At 36.9% G+C, this 24,126-nt stretch overlaps 1 protein-coding gene across 1 annotated transcript in view; it reads right to left on the bottom strand.

The window, feature by feature from the left end:
* The window catches only part of TMTC2 (transmembrane O-mannosyltransferase targeting cadherins 2), a 435,678-nt gene that overhangs the window by 227,892 nt on the left and 183,660 nt on the right, over positions 1 to 24,126 (bottom strand). The gene's annotated exons all lie outside the window — the stretch shown is intronic.

Here is a 24,126-nt window from a genome sequence, read left to right as displayed (position 1 = left end):
AGTTGGTTCAGTCCTCAGTCACGTCCTGCTCTTTTTGAGCCCATGGACTACAGCACGCCATGTTTTCCTGTCCATCACCAACTCCCAGAGCTTGTTCAAACTCGTGTCCATTGAGTCAGTGATGCCTCTAACCATCTCATCCTTCATCGTGCCCTTCTACTCCTGTCTTTAATATTTCCAGCATCAGGGTCTTTTCAAATGAGTCAGACCTTTGCATCACATGACCAAAGTAATGGAGCTTCAACTTCAGCATAAATTAGCCTTAAAGATCACATAATTATAATTATAATTATATAATCATAAATTAGCTTTAATGATTATATAATTTGATTCTTATAGAAATGCCATAAGGCAAAACTATCTTATTAATTTTTAATAAAAGCATCATTATATTAAATTTTAATAAAATATTATAAAAATAAAACATTAAGAATTAAGATATGATTAAGTGATTCTAGTCTTAATTATGATGGAAGAAAATATCAATACACTCAACTACAAAATAAAGATGTGAATAATGAAGACAATTCAATGATAAATATTATATAAGAAGGTTGCATGCATGCTCAGTCTCATTTGACTCTTTGCGACCCCATGGATGGTAGCCCGCCAAGCTTCTCTGTCCACGGAATTATCCCGGCAAGAATACTGGAGAGGGTTGCCATTTTCTTCTCCATGGGATCTTCCCCAACCAGGGATCAAACTCGCATCTCCTGTGTCCCCTGCATTGGCAAGCAGATTCTTTACCACTGAACTACCTGGGAACCCATAAGGCTAAGTGCTGAGAAAATGAGAAAAATGAAAAAGCCTGAAAAATAAAATGTGCGTTAAGATATTATACGTTTTAAAACATTTTCGTGTACAGTCTCTAATCTAAACAACTGACATAATAACCAGGATCAAGAGACCCAAAGATTCTGAAGGGAGACATTCCATACGTTCATTCTCCCATAATGGCGAAATCTACATGGGCTAAATAAATGACACTATGGAAGGAAAACGGAGCTAACAGGTTAGAGACAATCAAGGCTAAAATTTTAAAAGTGGAAGAATTTCTAAAGCCTTGAGGTAGGTTCATACTTTAAAAAGTGGTAGCCAAAGATTGAAATTGTGACTTTCAATCTCTTTAATGCCTTCTCATAGAATTTTGTTTAAATTATCATTTATAAGAATGGAACTCTGATAAAAACCCAATCTCTCTTCTAACCTCATATTCACTAATCCTGTGGAGACGGAAAGCTTTTATTTCTTGATTTTGGTTGCTAAAATCTGACTTATGGATTAAGTTAACAGTTTTGATTGAGCTACAACTAGGAGCCTCAGCACCTCTGCACTGTTTTGTTCTCCAAGTGGGGCCACAAAATGATTCAACACAGGTATTCCCAAGATAAGGCATGAGAATTCTGATGAGCTGCCACCTTAGACCTGAAAGTCAAAACTGGTAAAACACCACATACAGAAGATGAGATTCTAAATTCTGGGAAATTTAAACATGATCTGGGTATAACCTATGATTGACAGCATTGTAAAATGATTGCAATTTAACAAAAAAAAAGGCTAACTGGTTCATTCAAGACTTTAATAAGGCTTCTTTACGTGACAGACACTCTTCTTTTATGTGCAGGATATACACCTGTAAGAAGAAATGAGAGCCCATGTATTCTTGGAGCTTCACATATTCTACTTTGTCTAGAAAAATACTTTGGAAGGAGAAGGATCATAGAGACTTCAATGATAGTTTTCAAACCTAAAGGATGATCAATATCAGCTGTGAGCTTTAAAAATACTGATGCTGTAGTATAAAATCTCCACCAGAGATTATAACATAGGCAAGGTTGAGAATCATCGAATATTTGCTCAAGTCTAATACTTATTATTATCACTGAAAATACTGTTGGACTCTAGCTTTCATTTCACAAAGTCTAAGGCATATTTTCCTCACATGCTAAATGAAGGAACCATAATGAAATGTAAATAATGCTTCCTTTCAGGCTCTGGGACAAACCGAATTCCTAGTGTAATAAATGAGTGCCATGAAGGTCACGCTACAAAGAAATTGAGATCTTTGGAATAAGTAGAATTCAGGGTTGAAATATTAAAGTCTTGTTGCAACATACAGAAGACAAAGGGCTTGTTCTCAGAAAAAAAAAAAAGTCTTCTAAGTATATACCACAAAAAAGCAAATAATCCAATAATAAATACAGGTGTGAAACTACAGACATGAAATTCAGAGAAAAGAGATCAATAAATATTTGAAAAGATGCTCAATCTCAATAATCAGTAAAACCTGAAGTGAAAAGAACATATTTCAAATAAACTTAAGCAAAAAAAAAAAAAAAGAACTAGATATTAAAGTCCCTGAAATTGGGCTGAAATGAGAACTACCACACACTGGGGAAAAAACATAAATTGTGCATACTGGGTGGGAAATTTGGAAGTGTTTAGGGAAATTAATAATTTGTATCCCCTAACATTTGGTCATCTGAATTTAGTTACATACTCTTTAATAAAACCTCTTATATATGACTACAATGTCATCTAATGAAGCACTGTTAATAAAAGCAAAAATAAGGAAAGAACTAAACACTTCATTACATCAATATGAAAATAAATTATGGTAATGATCATATGATCTAATCTATAATGTAATTAAAAGGAAAAGCATATATATAATCTCTATATATAGTATATAGCTACAGAGGTGCTGGGTTCAGCAGGAGCAGGCGAGGGCCGGGCCCCAACGCTCCCTGTGGATTAGTGGTTAGGATTCAGCGCTTTCACCGCTGTGACCCAGGTTCGATTCCCAGTCAGGGAAGCCTTTCTTCTCGGGGCTTCCCTGGTCGCTCAGAGGTTAAAGCGTCTGCCTGGAATGTAGGAGACCCGGGTTCGATCCCTGGGTAAGGAAGATCCCCTGGAGAAGGAAATGGCAACCCACTTCAGTACTCTTGCCTGGAGAATCCCATGGAGGGAGGAGCCTGGTAGGCTACAGTCCATGGAGTTGCAAAGAGTCAGACGCAACTGAGCGACTTCACTTTCACTTCACATATTATATAAATATATATCAACATGAAAAATACTATATAGCAATCAAGGCAAACAAATAATTTTATAGTAACACAGCTAGTGAAAAATCATTGTATAAAATGTGCATACTATAAAATCATATTAGCCATTCAGGAAATAATACTGTTTTTTCACAAATGCATACATACGTTTCTAAAGGTTTTTTGTTGGTTTATTTTTTCCAAGTCTAGAAACAATTAAACCAAACATAAGATGATGAAATATCTGGGACAGGATACAGCAGGGAGATGGACTAATGAGTAAGAAAAAAAGGTAGCTTCAAATTTCTGAGTAGTTGCTATTTATTCATAGTCCCTCAAAATTTATTACAATAAACAAAAGGTCTAAAGATCTGTTATGCCTAAACTTATGCTTGAGTTTAAAAGAGAATTTTTCTGCTTTGAAATATACAAATAATGTTAACAAATCTAAATTCTGGTTACAGGCACTTAAGTATCTAATGTGTTAGTACTATAATTTTCTATATTCAATAACTATGGTAGCTATTTTAATTTCCTTAATTAAAAGCTCTTTTCCATGTCCCTAATCTATCTATAATTATTTTGTAATCTTTACCCTAATTTTCCTAGAAAATCTCTTAATTTCACAATACACCCTAGCTGGCATACAAAATTATGATAATGTTACCCGACTCTTTTATATTATTTTACTCTGGGGTAAAATAACTGACACATCTTTGAATTCCCAGAAGTTAATATACACTCTGACGTTCGTAGGTATTCAAATAAATTATTCTTAAACTAACTCTGACCCTCAAACCGAAAGTCTATTTAAACCTATCATCTCACACATTTTGAATCTTGTTATGCTAAATCCTCATTCCTAAGCCCTTATGAAGGGCTATAAATTAAACAATATTGCACAACTCCAAGGCTATTTAAAAATAGCTTGGTTATCGTCATATACAGAAAGTCGGCCTTGTCACCTCTATATCATAACATTTTTTGCCTGTCTCAATCTCTCTCCATGAAGAACAAAAAAGCAATGACATATGTTCTGGAGGAACACTGTTCTGACTACAATTTCATTCCAAAAGTAGAATTATAAATGGGAAAATGACTAGATCCCTAAAAAAAATTCTCAGCGAACATATTTTATGTCAATTATTGAATGGACAGGGTTCCTTCATGGTTTAATTCACTATCTACTTACAGAATGATATAAATCTGCTTCATGAAAGCCTAATTTCTCTACAAATTCAAATATGTTCTTTTTTTTAAATTCTCCTTTAACATAAAAAGAGAAACCAGATCTAATCTCCATTTCATTTTAAAGAATTATGTATTTCTAATCACAAAATTTTAGAGATTTTTCTGGAATTGTGAAATAGGAAATCACAGAATGGAAATCAGGTAAGAATATAAAATTCATAGCTGACAATTTTATCTCTCGTCTTTGGATACTAATGGAATAATAGGATGTAGCTAGAGCTTAACCAAATAATGAGAAATTTATCATAAAATATCAAAGTCTTTCCCACACATCACCTGAAATATGAAGGCAAAGCTGATGAGAAGACCCTGCCACATAAATTAGTGGTGATGTCTTCATAGAAGCCATACAGTGATTCCCCTCCACCCCCATGGGAGTCTTTGATAATGAAATAATATAAGAGAAAAGCAAAAATCAATTACAACAGCTCCCCTCTATATTGTTCAAGGAAAACTACCATTCATGATGGCAGCTCCAATACTGCCTTCTGCTCTCACATTTTGTGAGACAAAAAGGAAACTGAAAAGAATTGTTTCAGACTCAATGAAAGAAAAATGTAAACATTTCGCTTTAGAGTATTAAAACCATCATGAGACTCACTTTTTGGCAAAGTAATGAAAATAAATTACTTAAGCATAAGGCTCATTTAATTCCAAATTAAGCCCTTGGCAATGATAGTAGCGCGGTAATAATAAAGTAGATAAAAATCAGTATCTGAAAGTTATAAGAATAACTGAGAGAAAAGACTATACAGACATAACAAAAGTTGAGCATCCTCTATTTTGAACCCACCATTCATCACTGAAGTCATAAGCTTTTGCTATATCAACAATACAGGATTTCTCCTCACTGTTCTCCTTTTTGAAATAGTTCTCACTGGAGACTCACCCCAAGACATTGATATAAAAATAGATTTTTCTGAATACATGACAAGAAGGAATGTATGGCTAAAAGTATAATTGGAATTTTTTTTCTAGAATATATTCTGAGATTAATCAGAATTGATCAAGTTGTCAGGGTAGTTCTGTTTCCCTTCAAAGAGAAAATTGTTTTCCTTATTAATAATTACCCTATATACAACATCAGAAACTTTTTTCTATATCAACTAACAGACAAGATAAAATAATTTTAATATTTGATATTTCAAAATTATAAAGAGGCTCAATGGGTGAGTTCATCCAGTTTTTGTGAGGAAAGAATTTAAAAACAGAGAATTTTTAAAAATGTTAGTACATTAAAAAAAAAACATATGTTAGCAAGATACTTAACACTTTATTTTATAAGGAATTTTTTCATTTATTTAATCTGACTCTATAATATACCATAATACTTTGTTAAGCTTGGCCATGTATTAGAAAATATTCCTTATATCCAGGCAAATATTGAGCAGCTTCATAAAATCAGGTAAAGATTAAAATTCACTGATGAAAACGTACAGACTTTTTAGACAAGATTACAACTTATCGAACAAGATTTTCATGAAGGGAAGAGTATGGCCATATAAAAATCCAAAGAGTTTTAAAGCATATTCATGTATGTGGTACACTGAATAATGCAGGATATTTATCCAAAGTTTAAAATCAAATATATTTGGATTAATTTGGTAATAAAAAGCAACCAGAAACAACAGGATTTTTTAAATTTCAATCACAACTACTAGTTTATTTGAAATTTTCTCTTCATGTGATATGTCTTCATGTGATACTAGCTAACATTGGAGAAAATGGATATTAAAAATTATTTTTAAATGTGATGTAAAGAGAAAAAAATCTAAGATGATCATCTATTGTTCTTTCATTTAAACATAGTTGAAAACTCTTTAATTTTACTTAAAATTTTGTTTTAGTTATTGCTTAAAAGGTGTTACCTAGTGTTCACATCTTGATTTCATATACCATTTTCTAATACGCAGAACCAAGGTTCTTTGGAGAAATGTACTGATTTTCGGCCTGGGCCGGGAAATATAGAAGGTGAGCCCAGAGAATCTTCTAGTGCTAGAAACTAAGAAAGTGCTCAACAAACACAAACACACAAACACACACACACACACCAGGATACAGCAAAGGGTCACTCACACACACACACACACACACACACACACACCCCAGGATACAGCAAAGGGTCAAAGGGACACAGGAGCATGCTTAAAGAGCTCCCCTGGCCAAAGCCAGACAATTTGAGCAAGAAAAGAAGTAAAGTAGTATTAGGTTATAATCTAAAGTATAAAATATCCATGAGTCTATACTGACAAGTGAAATAATAAAATGATATGAGAAAATGGGAACAAGAGGGAATATAACTTTACAAGAGAAACTTGAAAAACACTATCTCAGCCAAATGATCAAGGTCAACCTGAAGAGTAATAAATCACGTTGATAGAATGTACCCTTCATTTCTGATATTCTGTGATGAAAATGCCACTCTACGTGTGTGCTTCCTTTCAAAACCAAAAAATCCAGTCTAATCATATGAACAACATCAAGCCAATCCCAATGGAGAACATTTTACCAACTACCTGACTGCTGCTAAATCACTTCAGTCGTGTCCAACTCTGTGCGACCCCATAGACGGCAGCCCACCAGGCTCCCCCGTCCCTGGGATTCTCCAGGCAAGAACACTGGAGTGGGTTGCCATTTCCTTCTCCAAACGACCTGACTAGGAATCCTCAAAACTGTCAAGTTTATCAAAAGTAAAGTTTTGCAAAACTGTCAAAACCAAGAGGAGCTGACGAAGACGTGACAAATAAATGTAATGAGCTATCCTAAATGGCATCCTGAAAAAGAAAAAAAAGGGCATAAGGAACAAATGAAGGGAATCTGAATAAACTATGAACTTGACAGCATATATCACCATTGGTTAATTAATTGTAACACATATAATATACTAGTGTAAGCCGTCAGTAACAGGCAAAACTATATTTGACTATATGAGAACTCTGTTCTACTCAATTTTTCTGTAAACATAAAACTGTCCTAAAAGATAAAGTCTATTCTAAAGAATGGTTGTTTCTAGAGTAAGAGTTGCTAGAAACCAAATGAAATTAAGTAGATGGCCTCTGATGGGTCAATATCTAGGAGCCAAGAAATATTAACTGAAAAATTAACAAAAACATAAATGTCTGTTAACATTTTACATGTCTTCAAAATTAAAAGGACAGTATAAAAGAATGAAGTAAATGACCACTGAATTCAGGTTAAATATTCACAGCTGATTATATGGACTGTATGAGAGATGATATACTGATTTCAAATCCTGTTTTGTGTTTCGTCTGGCATTCCACAGATTTTGTTTTACTAGAAACCTCCAAAAGAGAAGCAAATATCCTGGGAAGGACGCTTCTAAACCCATGGCTAGGGTGTTTTGGTTGGCATGGTGACCCATTCTTCCTCATTAAGCTAACATGGGGAAATTAAGCAGTTAGCAATTCCTTGCGCACCCATGGCGAGCTGCTTCCAGAGCTAACTATTGGAAACTGAAGTACCCAAAGAGTTCAATTACTGAAACTGCACGGGTGTGCCACAGCCCCTAAACCATTACACTAAAAGCTACCCCCTTAATGCCAGCCTTCAGAGTAATCTTGTTTAGCTTAAAATAAGAGGTTTAACGCTTCCCACCAGGCAGTGCGCTATGGTCAAATCAGGTTAGCCATGAAACAATCCAGCTTTTATGAAGAAAATATGTGAAGAAAATAGCCTCGTGACCTAAGAAACAAAAAATGCTTTAAACCAAAGAAGACACCTCTCTGACTATCAAAACACTTTGGGATCTTACTAAACTACTTTCCCTATATTTTAAGATGATACACAATAGGGGGAGAAATCAAAAAGAAAATAAAAGTGTCAAAATTAACAGAATTAGGAAAAGGAACTCTTTTTCTATCGATCTCTCAAGTGGGCAACAGTACTGCAAATGCATTTCCTGTGCCAATGGATTAAAGGGCAACATTCTTTTAACTCTGTGTGGCTTTAGTGCCACAAACCAGCCATTATGAGATGCGTTCCAGTCTCATTAATGAGGTAAGCATGTGAGCCAGCATTCTGGAAACATAAAGAGACAAATTATAATGAGACTTCACTCAGTGGGGAGGCCAAGATACAGCAGTCTTCTCTCAAAGAGAATAGACAAGCTATTTAATGTGTGTGGGAGTTTTCCTACGAAGATACAAAAGACACCAATAAGAAAATAAAGATTTTATATGTATATAAACAAAAAACACACATACCTTTCTAGGTAGGTTTTCATTAATAAGCATAATTTTAATGCTTAATGTCTTGGCATGGAAATGTGCTCCCATTCTATAATTACACTCATCTTCGGCTAGATACAAAGAGTAAATTCAATGTCTAAATGAACAAGTGATCATTTACTCATTCTCAAGGTTAAAAATGTAGCCTACAGTCCTCAGGTGGACTTTGTCTATATTCTCAAAATGCTCACTGATATAAAATAATATTCTTTTCTTGATTGGGAAATATGTAGAGTAATTAGAGTCTTTGAAAGAAGATTTTCACCTGGGAAAACATCCATCAATTTTTCATATTCTCTCAATATGTGGTGATTACAACCATTCAGAAATTCCCAGACAACACTCTGGCACAAACGTAGACATAATAATTATTAGTCATTCAGAACAGAATTAAACAGAACTGGAATCTTCAATAAGAACACTTGAGTAGAACACTCTGGGCTTACTAAGGAAGAACAGGCGTCATCATCTCTCCTCCCCTTTACCTCTGCCTAAAGACAAACAGAATAAGCAAACACCCATGCCAGATTTTCAAGTGATCAGAGTAGGAAGCAAAGTTATGGTTATTAGACTCTATTATAGGACAAAACAACTCTACTTTCAAATCTTTTTTGGGTGGACAATTTGGTTTCTTCCATTGACTACAGAAAGAGATATGAGGAGCAGCAAAGTAGTGATGTCAGCGGTAACCTAGGGCTAGTTGTTCGAAAATACCTTAAACCAAAAATTGAGTCTAAGAATGAGTGATGTGAGCAAAAACAAAAACTATACCTTGGGTTCTCAAAATCACTGCAGATGGTGATTGCAGCCATGAAATTAAAAGACACTTACTCCTTGGAAGGAAAGTTATGACCAACCTAGACAGCATATTAAAAACCAGAGATATTACTTTGCCAACAAAGGTCCGTCTAGTCAAGGCTATGGTTTTTCCTGTGGTCATGTATGGATGTGAGAGTTGGACTATAAAGAAAGGTGAGTGCTGAAGAATTGATGCTTTTGAACTGTGGTATTGGACAAGACTCTTGAAAGTCCCTTGGACTGCAAGGAGATCCAACCATTCCATCCTAAAAGAAATCAGTCCTGAATGTTCTTTGGAAGGGCTGATGTTGAAGCTGAAACTCCAGTACTTTGGCCTCCTGATGCGAAGAGCTGACTCACTGGAAAGGACCCTGATGCTGGGAAAGATTGAGGGCAGGAGGAGAAGGGGATGACAGAGGATGAGATGGTTGGATGGCATCACTAATCAATGGACATGGGGGTTTGGGTAAACTCTGGGAGTTGGTGACAGACAGGGCGGCCTGGTGTGCTGCGGTTCATGGGGTCGCAAAGAGTCAGACACGACTGAGCCACTGAACTAGAGTCATCTCTCACATCTATGCATCTTATTATTCTAAAAAAGAATTTCTTCTGGAAATAGTAAACCTAGATGGTAAAACTCATTATAAATAAAGAGGATGGCTTTTCTAAGAGTACCAATATTGGTACCATCAAAAAAGCATTTTTAAATGAATGCCTTTATTAGCTGAAATTAATCATCAAAAGGGCTACCCTCGAACTATACTTACTTTATGAATAATAAACTAGTTGCATGTTTCATATTATTCTACACAGAAATGATTGATATAGATGCCAAGTGGCCATGAGCCAGATGTTTGGGAACAGATGAAAATACAAGCAAGTTTTTCAGTTCAAGTTCTGTTCTGATGGCCTCTCCAAGTATGTCTTCTTGCCAGAAGCAACTTGGCAAAATGCAATTTTGGGAGCCTTTTGGTAGCAGCTACCAATCTAAACAGATGAAATCTTTGTGTAAATGCTATCCATCTAATTTCTTTTTTCCTTCTTTTAATGTGAGATTTGAAATTAAATTTTAATCATACACTGATTTTTAAACATTATATACGTGAACTGAGGATGTTCAGAAAGTTCATAGCCAACTTCACGAGATTTGGAGACAGACAGGAATTGTCTTCCACTTGAATAAGACTTTAATACAACCCAAAACTATGATCTGACTTTAAGTTAGTTTGAAAAAAAAATCTGCATTTATTAAATACCTATTTTGAGGACCATTAAAACTCTCCCCATTAATCTTCCCTTTTTAGCATGTCCAGCTTTTGTAGCTATCATTGAAGAATGATATTGCTAACCATTTCAAACTGGGTTAAAATCTAGTATTTTTTAAGATGCAGATCTTTGATTTTAGTAATATCAATTTTAATAACTCCTATATTTAAGTAAGAATTACTGCAAAAATCTCTCATGAGTCTTCAAAACATATTTTGGATAATTCTTTCAGCCAAACACAACTCTAATTAGCACTAATCAATGCCATGCCCTAATTATTTAAAATTAAATAAATTGAAGTTACATGTGCAAACATTTTGCCATTCACCCTGCATCCACTTCTCTTTTCAAGTTAACTCATAAGATAAGACAACTTGTTTTAATAGATTATTATCACTGGATTACATCCAAAAAAGCATTTGTCTTATGGGAATTCTGTCTGCTTTAATAGTTGTGGTTTAGTGGATGCTCCTGGGTTAAACTGTCAATCATTTTGATTGGCTCCTGGCCCCGAGAACCCTACTGGGAATCAAGCAAGAAGTTTTTTCCAGGTATGTGACTGGCACTCAGTAAGCCGAGATGAAGCAAAGGGGAAGGGGAAGGAAGTGATTGGTTAAAATATCTGACTGGAATGCTCTGGCTTGTTATTCCATATTTAACCAGCTCTTGTTTAAAAGCACCAGTCCATTCCCTCATAATGTGATGTGTTAGGCACCTTCAACACAGCAATAGACACCAGCAATACTTAGAAGTGTAGAAAACTCAAGCAACCATTGCCATGGGCAAGTCAAATATTAACAAAACCCAAAGATGAAAAATCATAACACTGTGCTATAAATTTTGATAGCTAGAAAATAATAAAAATTACAGGATACAGTTGAGTCTTTATTTAGCCTCCGTGACTCAAATATTCCCTTTTAAGGAGTACCAGGAAAGTCCATTCTCGAATAGGTTCCGTAAGAACTCCTAAATATCCCAGCACTTTTACAGTGAGGATCGAATTTCTCAAAAAATCATTTCTGTTCTACTCTGGGCCATATCTCAAATCTACCCACGTATCTTGTTCCTTCAATAATCGAAACAAATTCAGGTCATCCAAATGATATGCTAACATGACTACAAATTAAGCTCCATTCTATTTTTTCTGTGAGAGACCAGATATTACGAGGAAAGAGAATTGTGTGTGATTGCCTAATGAATTCAAACACCTGTTAAGTCATTTTATCCCTCCCAGATGAGGTCCCAGCATCTAGTAAAGAGAGCAATGCCTAGAAAACAACATTCTAGTCTGTCATTATATTTCACTGGAGTGTGGGAGTAATCATTTATTAGGAGGAGTAACACTAATTATGAAGGTTTAGTAAACATTATACAGAATGTTTTTACATATATTATCTCAAGGAATTCTTTCCAAAACCTTGTTTGTAAACTTGGTGAATTTGTGTTTTATGAAAGGGTTGGTGAAACTCAGATGAAATAGGTTGCCCAGAATCTCAGAGCTAATGTATAGAAGGACAAAGACTCCAAGTCATGTCCTTTAAAAGTCCAGGGTGCCATGTCCTAACCCCGGCCCCCACCAAACCACACAGTTCCCATTTTGCAACATCTACCTCCAGGCCTTCACCACCAGGTTCTTTAACCTGCCCTCACCCTCTCCAACCTCTAAGTAATATCCAACATGAAAGACCATTCAATTCCACAAGAGAAGCTCAGAAAGCCACAGATGGGCAAATGCTACAACAGGCCTAGAGATCAGAGATACCTATTTGTAAAATCCCAGAACTCCAGAGATTTATCTCAATGTTTACTTCTGCAGTGAGGAAATGGATGCCCATTGAGTTTAAATGTGCTCACCAAGAACACAGAGCTATCTGATCAAGTTCGGGATCAGAAATTTCATGTCTTTGTGTTTGTGACATGGAAGTGATCCCTCTGCTTCACTCTTCAACAAGAATCTACAATAATTCAGGAATAGACTCCAGTGTTTTTGACCTAGTATTCAAAGCTATCCAAAATCTGGCCCACCTTTACTACATAAACTTCAAAATTATCCAGAGTTATCAGCCTCATTACTCAATATATGAAGCAACTTTGTATCCATCTACCTAATGGTACCACTATCCTAAAAGTTCTATTTCACCTTCTGCTTAAATTCCACAAGATATTCCCAACTTCTCCAGGTTACATTAATCCCTGCCTTCTCAAAGCTCTTCAGTTTAATAAATTTGTACCATATATGAAAGATTGTAAAGGTCAAGTCTGAAGTTGCTAAGGCCCACAGTGACACTAAACACATATAATCTTAATGATGATCAGAAATAAGTCTCACTGCTCCCACAGAAATATAAGCTTCTAGAGGGTAGGGTGTGTCTGTTTACTTCACTAAAGTAAACATATCCATAGTAACTGGACCTACACTTGACAGGAGGCAGGCACTCGACACTAGATAGATGAGCAGGCACATGAATGATCGAGCAAATGAATGAAAAATGAACAAAGGAATAAGGAACCAAGACAGCAGGCTAGAAGGGAGCTGGAGGGCAGATATGACGGTGGTTTTAGATACAGCAGAATCTTGATACAGTGATCAAACTTTCCAATCGGATCTCTCTAGTCTATATACCTATAAAAGACAATATAGAGAGGGGGTCTTTTACCCTAATGGCACCCCACTCCAGTACTCTTGCCTGGAAAATCCCATGGACAGAGGAGCCTGGTAGGCTGTAGTCCATGGGGTCTCGAAGAGTCAGGCACGACTGAGTGACTTCACTTTCACTTTTCACTTTCATGCATTGGAGAAGGAAATGGCAACCCACTCCAGTGTTCTTGCCTGGAGAATCCCAGGGACAGGGGAGCCTGGTGGGCTGCCATCTATGGAGTCGCACAGAGTCAGACATGACTAATGTGACTTAGCAGCAGCAGCCTTTCAGTTCAGTTCAATTCAGTCGCTCAGTTGTGTTCGACTCTTTGTGACCCCATGAATTGCAGCACGCCAGGCCTCCCTGTCCATTACCAACTCCCACAGTTCACTCAGACTTGCGTCCATTGAGTCAGTGATGCCATCCAGCCATCTCATCCTCTGTCGTCCCCTTCTCCTCCTGCCCCCAATCCCTCCCAGCATCAAAGTCTTTTCCAACGAGTCAGCTCTTTGCATGAGGTAGCCAAAGTACTGGAGTTTCAGTTTCAGCATCATTCCTTCCAAAGAAATCCCAGGGCTGATCTCCTTCAGAATGGACTGGTTGGATCTCCTTGCAGTCCAAGGGACTCTCAAGAGTCTTCTCCAACACCACAGTTCAAAAGCATCAATTCTTCGGTACTCAGCTTTCTTCACAGTCCAACTCTCACATCCATACATGACCACTGGAAAAACTTTAGCCTTGACTAGACGGACCTTTGTTGGCAAAGTAATGTCTCTGCTTTTGAATATGCTATCTAGGTTGCTCATAACTTTTCTTCCAAGGAGTACGCGTCTTTTAATTTCATGGCAGTAATCACCATCTGCAGCAGCAGCCTTTACCCTAAAATTTTTTGAAGTCCACGTAGCTAGGTGATGATACAGCCCCTCATTTCTTTAACTTACATAGTTTATGTCACTGTCCAAACCTTCTTTAACAAATCATTTACTTTTCCTGGAGGGTGCTGTATTGACTTAGGAGTTAGAACAATGATATAGCATTTAAAAGTCCCTGTAGCTAATAAAACTTACCTTGCTTACTGAGGAAAAAAGTTCAAATATATTTTTTAAATATACTTGAAACATGAAACCAGGTCAGTTCCTAATCTTTAGGGCTCTTTGTAATCAATGAAGAATGGGAGAAGAATATAGTATCTTAAAGAAAAGAAAAAAAGGAGAGGGAGAGACAGAGAGAAAAGGAGTCAGGAAGACGTTTAACCATTAGGCGTGCAAGTTCACCTGAACAAGAGGACAGTAATCAGATGACAGGAAACCTCTGGGCATCACCAGCTCTAAATGAAGAGCCTTCAAAAGCCCACTTCCCTTCCCAGGGTCTTCAGGAGGTGATCTGAGGTGCTAGAAAAGTTTGTAAAAAAGTTATAACACTGAACAAATGTAAGACATTACAGATATGAAAGATGGACATTCATGAAACAGCTACATTAGTTCCTTCAAAAGGATGTATTGTGAGATGTGAGAAACTTCTATGTAACTGCATACCTCCCAGTAACTGGATACTATCGTCCTAAGGAGAAAGTTGTTTTTAATCTCATTTCTGAACATCCTTGTTAAAAAAAAAAAAAAATGCAGTCACTTCCTAGTTTAGTGTTGTACAAAGTGAAAATTTTAATGATTAACAAATATAAAAATGGACTAATCTTTGCAATGTTAGATAACTATCAGAATATTCAAACTTACTGAAATTCTCTAATGAACTCTGACTTCTAAAAAATATATAAAATAAGAGGAACAACCATTCATATGATATTTATGGCACGTATTTTAAAATTGGCCAATTTTCAGAGAAGAGTAACCATCTTAAAATGGATAAAAAATAAAACCAGTGCACATTAATGGAGCATTTAGCATGTACTAGGCATTCAGAAATTTCTACATATGAACTCACCGAATCTTCAAAAAACCCTCAATTTGAGGTGTCCTGAGACACAAAGAGGCAAAATCAGAATTCCCAGATCAGGCCACCATTTAAAACAGCAGGCTTTATTTACTCATTCCTTCATGCAACCAGTTGCCTCATTAAGACAAGGAAGAAACTATTACAAATCATTGCCAAAAAATCTGAAATAACTTTAAAAATGGCCAAATGTAAAATTGCACTTTAAAAAAATCCTTAAAACAATACTTACTAACTAATGTGTAATATTTATACAACATTCAAGACTGAAGATAGTGGCTTGATGAGTTTGAAAGAAAGGGAAAGAGATGCCAAATTCACATGGATCCTTACAGATTTAGTTATCCTGGAAAACTCAATCAATACTTCTAGTGATGTTTGATTACCAAGTGCCCTTCATTCAAACAAGACTTTCCCAGCAGCACTCGTGGTAAAGAACACACCTGTCAATGTAAGAGATGTAAGAGTTGCAGGTTCAACCCCTGGGTCAGGAAGATCCCCTGGAGAAGGAAACAGCATTCCAGTAGTCTGGAGGATTGTCTGGAGAATTCCATGGACAGAGGAGCCTGGTGGGTTACAACCATGGTGCTGCAGAGAGTTGGATATGACTGAAGCGACTTAACACAGCAGGCCTCATCAAACAGAAGGAAATGGCCAATTTTCAAAAAGACAGGATGAAAGTTATAACACGGTAATATTGTCAAACTTTCCACTACCCCCCAACTGGCATTTACTTCTCAGTTGTTTTTTTTTTTTTTTTTTCAGTGACAGCTCCCCTTCATAATAAAAATGCCTGGCCTTTGTATAAAGAAGAATTAATAAATATCCTTAGCATCTCTTTCTTAATAATTTGAAAAAAAAATCAAGGAAGATGAAGAAAAAATCAAGTATCCTTCTATTACAAGCTAAATTTGTACTGGAGATATATTTTTACAGCTGTGATGAACTTCTAGAGCTGGTTATTCTTGGAAACTGCTTTCTGCTCACTCGGGCTTCCTTTGCGGGGAATTGTTCCCAACGTTTACTTTGCATGATTATTTTGAATGAATCTGGTATCCAGAGAATAGCACAAGTGCTAAATTTGGACTTGAATTTACTCTCAAATTTTAGGGTAAAGGAGAGTCGACTAATACAGAGGAGGATTGGAGATACCTGCATGGTGAGCCCACTGGGACTCAGATAAAATACAAAGCAGGAAACGAGAGGAAAGGACTTGTGTTCTCAGGTTCACCTTAGGCAAATTCCACCACTCTATAGATTTCCACCACTGTAACAGAAGAATATTCATATCCTCTTGACAGAAGTATTAAAGATTCAGATAAAAATGAGTGTGAAGGTCCTTCGTAAAATACATATAGGAAACTGAATGAATGATACTACTGTAAAGATATTATCCCAAACTTAGCCTCTATGGAGAGCATGTATGACTTAATTCACATGGATGTGTAGATCAACTAAGGTACTAAATAAAGTCAGCAAGCTAAAAAGTCAGCAAACTGGCCAAATCTAGTGCCCACCTGTTTCTCAGATAAAGTTTTACTAGAACACAGAACATGTAGTTGTTTTCAGTAATCCCACAGAGTCAAACCGTTGTCATGGAATCCACATGACAGAAAATGTTTACTATCTGACCCTTTATACTGTTTGTAAAGGGTCAATACGAGTCTTTACAGAGGCTCTGAGACAGAGGATTCAATACAGAGAGTTCTCAGTCCAAACTACAGTTTGACATTTGACAATATTATTTTGTTTAGGCTTTTTTTTTTTTTTCCTTTTCCAATTCCCCTACAGAGAATGGCAAGTTCAATTTGGTATTTCAAGAAAACATGCTATTTTTCTTGCGTGGAAAAAGGATCAAAGTCAACTTCTAATTACATGCCTAAAATGACAGCACAGCTCATGTAAAATGACATAAGGAAACAATTATGTAGGCTAGAATAGGGAATTAAGAAATAGAAAATATAATGGACTCCTGGGAGAATCCATTGAAGAAAATCAAGTATTTGGGTTTAGAAGATAATGAAAAAGATAACTTCAAACCATCATGATCAAAGGCAGATATGAAGATAATTTAAAGCAGATTTCTCAGAAAGGTGAAAGAAAACATAGAGCCCACTTCGGTTTGCAATAAATACTCGGTCCTCGAAAAATATTATTCTAAGTACTTGAGGATCTACTCTTCTGTTCTGGGAATGAATGAAGTACTTCATATTGGCATAATGATTCCATCTTTCCAATCAGATTATTTCAAAGACAAAAAAGTTTATGATCTTACTTTTTAAAAGATTTGTAATGAAATTAATTTTTAATTATGATTAAAAATAACATGATATAATTTGGTTTTTGAAGCATCCCCAGAAACTTCCATATTTGGAAAGTAAACCCTGGAGAGGTTAAATTACTTGTCCACAATTATACAAGCAGGTAGTGGCAGAAACTGTGAGAACCCAGGCCTCCTGATTAGAACTGCAGGATTTATGTCATTATGCCACATGGCCATACTTTTCACAGCATGTTCCCTTTATCTCTGAAACCACAACTTCTCTCAAATGTCTAACATTTTTCAGAGGCTTGAATGCAATTAACCTAGAAAAAGGCCACCAGCTGCATGCAAAGGTGTAGCTTCAAACAACCTTTATATAAATCTGATGTAAATCAGCAAATGTCTTAATGGCATATTAAATTTTTATAGAATCTTTCTCCCATAATTAACTATGTTATTGCTCTTTTAAAACTGCTCAAAAGTAAATCTACCTCTAGGGAATAAGCCGGGACATATTTTAAAGATGGCAATTTCTTTAAAGGGGTAAAGAAAGACTCCAAATTCTTTTCCAAATTTAAATATGTTAAGTTTGTCTAAAAATATGGTTCCTTTTTTAAAAAAGTTAAGGGATGGAATTTGAGTCTTAGATTTTAAAAGCACCTTTACACTTTGAAAAAAATCCTTGGACACAGCTAAATGTAAGTCAACAATATGTACTTAAACACAACACAATTACTTCTGCATGTGTAAGACATCTGTAATACACAACAAGAGGTAAATATATGAAAAACACTACAAAGTACTCAGATTCCTATTTATACTATAAGCAATTGTTACTCATTCAAGAACCAAGAGCTGCAGGTACTAAACACACAGCCAAGAAAGCTATCAAATACTGATGTCAGATTCTTACTGCAGAAAATTACATTTGTGTAGGGACCTACAATTTATCATAATTTTGGGGAAAAAAACACAAAATAAGGATCCAAGCATTCTGACCCAAACATAACCCCAAAGAAGATACCCTGATTACCCAAACACCACAACCAATTTGTTAAACAGTAAATAAGACAGACAAGTATATTAAAGACACCAGTGAAAAGATGCAGGAATCTCTGTAAGACTTAACCAACCACATGGATTGAGGTCAGAACTTTTTTTCTACAGATCTTGTTAAACATGGAAAATCAAAAAGAAAAAAGAAGTTAAAACAACACTACCTCTATGAAAACCAATAACTTTAGATCCAAACTCCCTCGCTCTTAATTTCAAAATATGGAATTAAGATTATGATAATAGTTGCAAAACTTGGTGAACACATTCAAAAGCAACATGAAAAATAAACTGATTTTATGATATGCAAATGATACCTCAATAAAACTGTTAAAAAATACAAAAAAAGCCCAACCTGACATGTGGCTATTAACAGTCTTTATTCCATTTATTGTAAATATTCAGATATTTCCCTTCAGAAATACTAAAAGTTTCTTAGTCTGGAATGCTGCCATGTTGGTGGTGTTACATGATACAGAGTTTATGCACACTGTTATCTCCAAAATAATTTTTAAAAATCAGAATTACATCTGGCCTCAAAGGTTATGAGTACTGAATCAGGGAACCTAGAGCTCTTTTTTTACATAAATAGAGGGACTCTCAGATTCTAAAAGACACCCTTTACAATCCACATTCAATAAGGCCTGACACATCCTGTGCAGGGGAAGACCTCCAAAAGACACACAGGCACTGGACATCACAACACTGCTAGTCATTCTAAGCTGTATCATATTTCTAATGAAATTTATAGGAAAAGGTTTTTAATCTGAACTATAAAGCAAACTCTTTAGCACAGACTTATCTTTTCCCTTATAAAGCCATTAGGAATGCATTCCCTATACACATAAATTAATAAGGTTGATTAGCAATGATGCAGCAATATGAACTCAGAGTCAAACCAAATGCTTCAATGTGACCTGACTCCAGAAAATTCAATTTTGCATGCTTTGGGGAAGCACCATGCATTATAGAAGAGGTAGAGAAAATCATAAGGAGCCTCAGAAGCAAATCTAACCCAGCCCAACCTCAAAGGATGTATATACAAGGCCCCTCTTTTAAATCTGTTCAGTTCAGTCTCTCAGTCGTGTATGACTCTTTGAGACCCCATGAACCACAGCACGCCAGGCCTCCCTGTTCATCACCACCTCCCAGAGTTCACCCAAATCCATGTCCATCAAGTCAATGATGTCATCCAACCATCTCATCCTCTGTCATCCCCGTCTCCTCCTGCTCTCAATCTTTCCCAGCGTCAGTGTCCTTTCCAATGAGTCAGCTCTTTGCAGCAGGTGGCCAGAGTATTGGAGTTTCAGCTTCAACATCAGTCCCTACAATGAACACCCAGGACTGATCTCCTTCAGGATGGACTGGCTAGATCTCCTTACAGTCCAAGGGACTCTCAAGAGTCTTCTCCAACAGCACAGTTCAAAAGCATCAATTCTTCACCACTCACCTTTCTTTATAGTCCAACTCTCACATCCATATATAACCACTGGAAAAACCATAGCCTTGACTAGACAGACCTTTGTTGGCAAAGTAATATCTCTGGTTTTTAATATGCTGTCTAGGTTGGTCATAATTTTCCTTCCAAGGAGTAAGCGTCTTTTAATTTCATGGCTGCAATCACCATCCGCAGTGATTCTGGAGCCCCAAAAATAAAGTCAGCCACTGTTCCCACTGTTTCCCCATCTAACTGCCATGAAGTGATGGGACTGGATGCCATGATCTTGGTTTTCTGAATGTTGAGCTTTAAGCCAACTTTTTCACTCTCCTCTTTCACTTTCATCAAGAGGCTCTTTACTTCTTCACTTTCTGCAATTAGGGTGGTGTTATCTGCCTATCTGAGGTTATTGATATTTCTCCCAGCAATCTTGATTCCAGCTTGTACTTCTTCTAGACCAGCGTTTCTCAAGATGTACTCTGCATATAAGTTAAATAAGCAGGGTGACAATATACAGCCTTGACGTACTCCTTTTCCTATTGGACAAACCCATGGTGGACATGCTATGCCCTTGCAGGCCAATGTGATGCTGATGACCAAGCTCAGAGTATCAGTATCTCAATGCCTGTTACTCTTCTGCGATAGGAAGATGAAAAAGAAAAAGAGTATCCAGTATTTCTTCTCAAGGAAGCTTCTAAACCATCTACACACACACACACACACACACACACACACACACACACACACACAATCAGTACTATTCATATAATACCTTAAATAATCAGGCTATATTTTACTTGAAGGAATACAAACACAACAATCTGTACTGAAAATGATCACTGCATTTAGAATTAGCATTGCCTCTGAAATCCAACTTCACTGCATGCTAATAAATTCAGGGGGATTCACTTGGTCTCTTGTAAAATGGGTACAAACAATGACCCCACAGGGTCACTGTGACAGTTAAATTAGAAAGCAAATGTAAAATTCCTGGGGGCTCAGTGGGTTAAGAATCTGCCAGCCAGTACAGGTGATGCAAGAGACATGGGTTTGATCCTTGGGTTAGAAGATCCCCTAGAGGAGGAAATGGCAACACACTTGAGTATTCTTGCCCGGAGAATTCCATGGACACAGGAGCCTGGCAGGCAGGCTATAGTCCATAGGGTCACAAAGAGTCAGACATGATGGAATGCCTGGGCACACATGAATTCCAAGAGAACAGTTTTGTCTGTTTTCTTCATTATTTTATCCTTGACACCTAAAAAGGCGCCTCATATTTAGAAGACATTTGGTACCTATTTTTCAAAAAATGAAAAGATAAGAAAGCGTCTAGCAAATTTGTCACATGACAGGCACTGAGGGAGAAAAAAATGGAAATTGAATCCAAATTAAATGCACAAGCATGAAATGGTTTTCAGTTCAGTTGCTCAGTTGTGTCTGACTCTTTGAGACCCCATGGACTGCAGCACGCCAGGCTTCCCTGTCCAACACCAACTCCTGGAGCTTGCTCAAACTCATGTCTATCGAGTCGGTGATGCCACCCAGCCATCTCATCCTCTGTCATCCCCTTCTACTTCCGCCTTCAATCTTTCCCCAGCATCAGGGTTTTTTCAAATAAGTCAGTTCTTCACATAAGGTGGCCAAAGTACTGGAGTTTCAGGTTCAGCATCAGTCTTTCCAATGAATATTCAGGACTGATTTCCTTTAGGATGGACTGGTTGGATCTCCTTGCAGTCCAAGGGACTCTCAAGAGTCTTCTCCAACACCACAGTTCAAAAGCATCAATTCTTTGGTGCTCAGCTTTCTTTGTAGTCCAACTCTCACATCTATACATGACTACTGGAAAAACCATAGCTTTGACTAGACAGACCTTTGTTGGCTCAGAGTCTTCAAAAGTTAAAAACAAAATTCTGGATCATCTGAGCTACTTAGTCGTCACTGTTAGAAATTTCTTTCACTCAAGACTCTCCCCTACCCAAAGGAACTGGGATAATATATTATCCATCTTTGTATTATTAGCAGCCATAAAATGCATAATTGCATGTAGAAGCATCACTTGTATTTAACACTATTGTAGGTAAACAACACTGTTCACAAGACTAAATAATATGAGAATGACTGATTCTTTCATCTTATTTGGATTTTCCATTTTAACCAAACCAGGAGCTTTGGTGTTAACTATGGAAAGAGATCCCTTCTTCCCTTGCTAGGCACTCTCTGAAATCCTTGGGCAAATGACTTCACTTCTATAAACCTCACTCCTATAAGTTTCCTTATCTGTAAATAATATCTACTCTCATAGAATCCAACAAAGAAATGCATAGAAGACACTTTGCTAGCACACAGTAAAGCCTTGATCAATGGTGGTTGTTATCATAATTACCACCAGCTTTGTGTATATGCAAATGAAGGCTAATGAATTTAAATGGGGTATTTCTCTTCCTCTTTAAACAATATGGAAGTCAGCAGGGCTGCAGAGAAGATTACACTGCAGAATGCAAGGGAATCAAAGACTGCAAATTATCCTGTCCAAGAACCAGAAACTTTCAGCTGCTGCTTTGACAGCTTAAATTCAGCCCCTTTCTCACTTAGCCTGCCCATTTTTCAATTGGCATCTCTGCATCTTCTCCTTTCTGGCAATTTTACCTCTGAAGTACCTTCATTTTTAGAACCATCTTCTCTTTTGACATTAGGGTTGTTACTCATTTGAATATTCATCCAACAGAAAGAAACTAAAGTCATATTGTATGATCACAAGAAACTTTCAGCATCTTTAAGAAATGAGTGGCATCCTACAACATTCCTGGAATTGTGAGTATCAGGGTGAACAATGATACACCAAGCTGATGAGTCTACTGCTTAACCTAAAATTTTTCTTGCTCCAAGTTTGCACAGTGGTGCCTTGGAGAGCTGGAACAGGGTGTCAAAGAACAGCCAAGCCAGTATTCAACTTCTCCACCTCTAAACCAACCCCAGACTCAAGTATTCTCAAACAGAAGACCCCTCTATTGAGGGGTAATCTATTCCAAACATAATATCCCGTTAGTAAAGGACATTAATCAAATTAGGAAGAAAAAATACACAGTGATTTTAGTTTCTTTGTGTTAAGCTTCTGTTAGCTACAAAAGTATATGTTCCATTTGAGGGAATTCCCTGGCCGTCCAGTGGTTAAGATTCCACATTTCCACTGAAGAGGACATGAGTTCCATCCCTGGTTGGAGGAATAAGATTCTCTAAGGCTATGTGGAGTGGCCAAAAAAAGAAGAGTATGTTCCATTTGAAGGGCTTATATCAAGCTGGAGCCTTAAATCCTGGAATTACTAACATAGCTAAAGAGAAAGTATCTAGGGGGAAATAAGAAGGCAGCCTTATTCATGACACACCCCACACCCGAGGGATGGTACGTGGTGGTGGTCCATTACAAGTCTCTAAAGCGGCAAATTCAAAATTATCTTCATAATCACAAGTTTTTGTTTTTTTCTATAACTTAGAGGCATGAAGCGATGTGCACAGTGGTAAAAGCACTGGATCTAGCGGAAGAGGTACTGTTAACTGCACACCCAACTGATTTCTGTGGACCCCAATTTCTGCAAAAAGAGATGGGTTAGCATATAGGTGGATAATTTCTAATATCCCTTCCAGACCACAAAATCTTGTGTCTGTATGAAAATCTTATAATGTTTCATAATATTGTATGGGGTATCAGACTCTCAATGTATGTCAGTGGGTGCCAGACCCAGCTACTCATCAAAATTACAGGAAAAGCAGCTGTTTTACCCCTTTCCTTTTTACCCACTTCTGCTGCCCTCTAACCTCTAACCTTAAAAGAACATAATTATAGGAATGAGATCACTGAGCAATTGGAACTAACCCCTGATTTATGGTCTCCTGAATGCACATCCTGCTTTGTCTAACCTGTTGATTTTTTTCCTAGATAAAGATAGAATGAAGAACTAAGCTGTTAAAAAATGACTAACTCTCTACCTGGAACAGCCACCCTCCCAAGCCTTTCTAGCAATCCTGCAGGCAGATCACAGCGGGGTAAAATAACATCTGGAGAGAGAGTCAGATAGTCTGCACACAAGGAGGAATGATGCAAAACCAGCCTCTCTCCACTACCGCACTAGTTCCCTTTAAAATTTGTCACAGCTGAGCAGAATCTACAGAGTTGGCCTCT

Source organism: Ovis aries, chromosome 3, assembly GCF_016772045.2.
Source record: "Ovis aries strain OAR_USU_Benz2616 breed Rambouillet chromosome 3, ARS-UI_Ramb_v3.0, whole genome shotgun sequence".
In the NCBI taxonomy this organism is placed as follows: Eukaryota; Metazoa; Chordata; class Mammalia; order Artiodactyla; family Bovidae; genus Ovis; species Ovis aries.
Note: the sequence above shows the minus strand (reverse complement) of the source record. Positions and strands in the feature narration are given on the sequence as shown.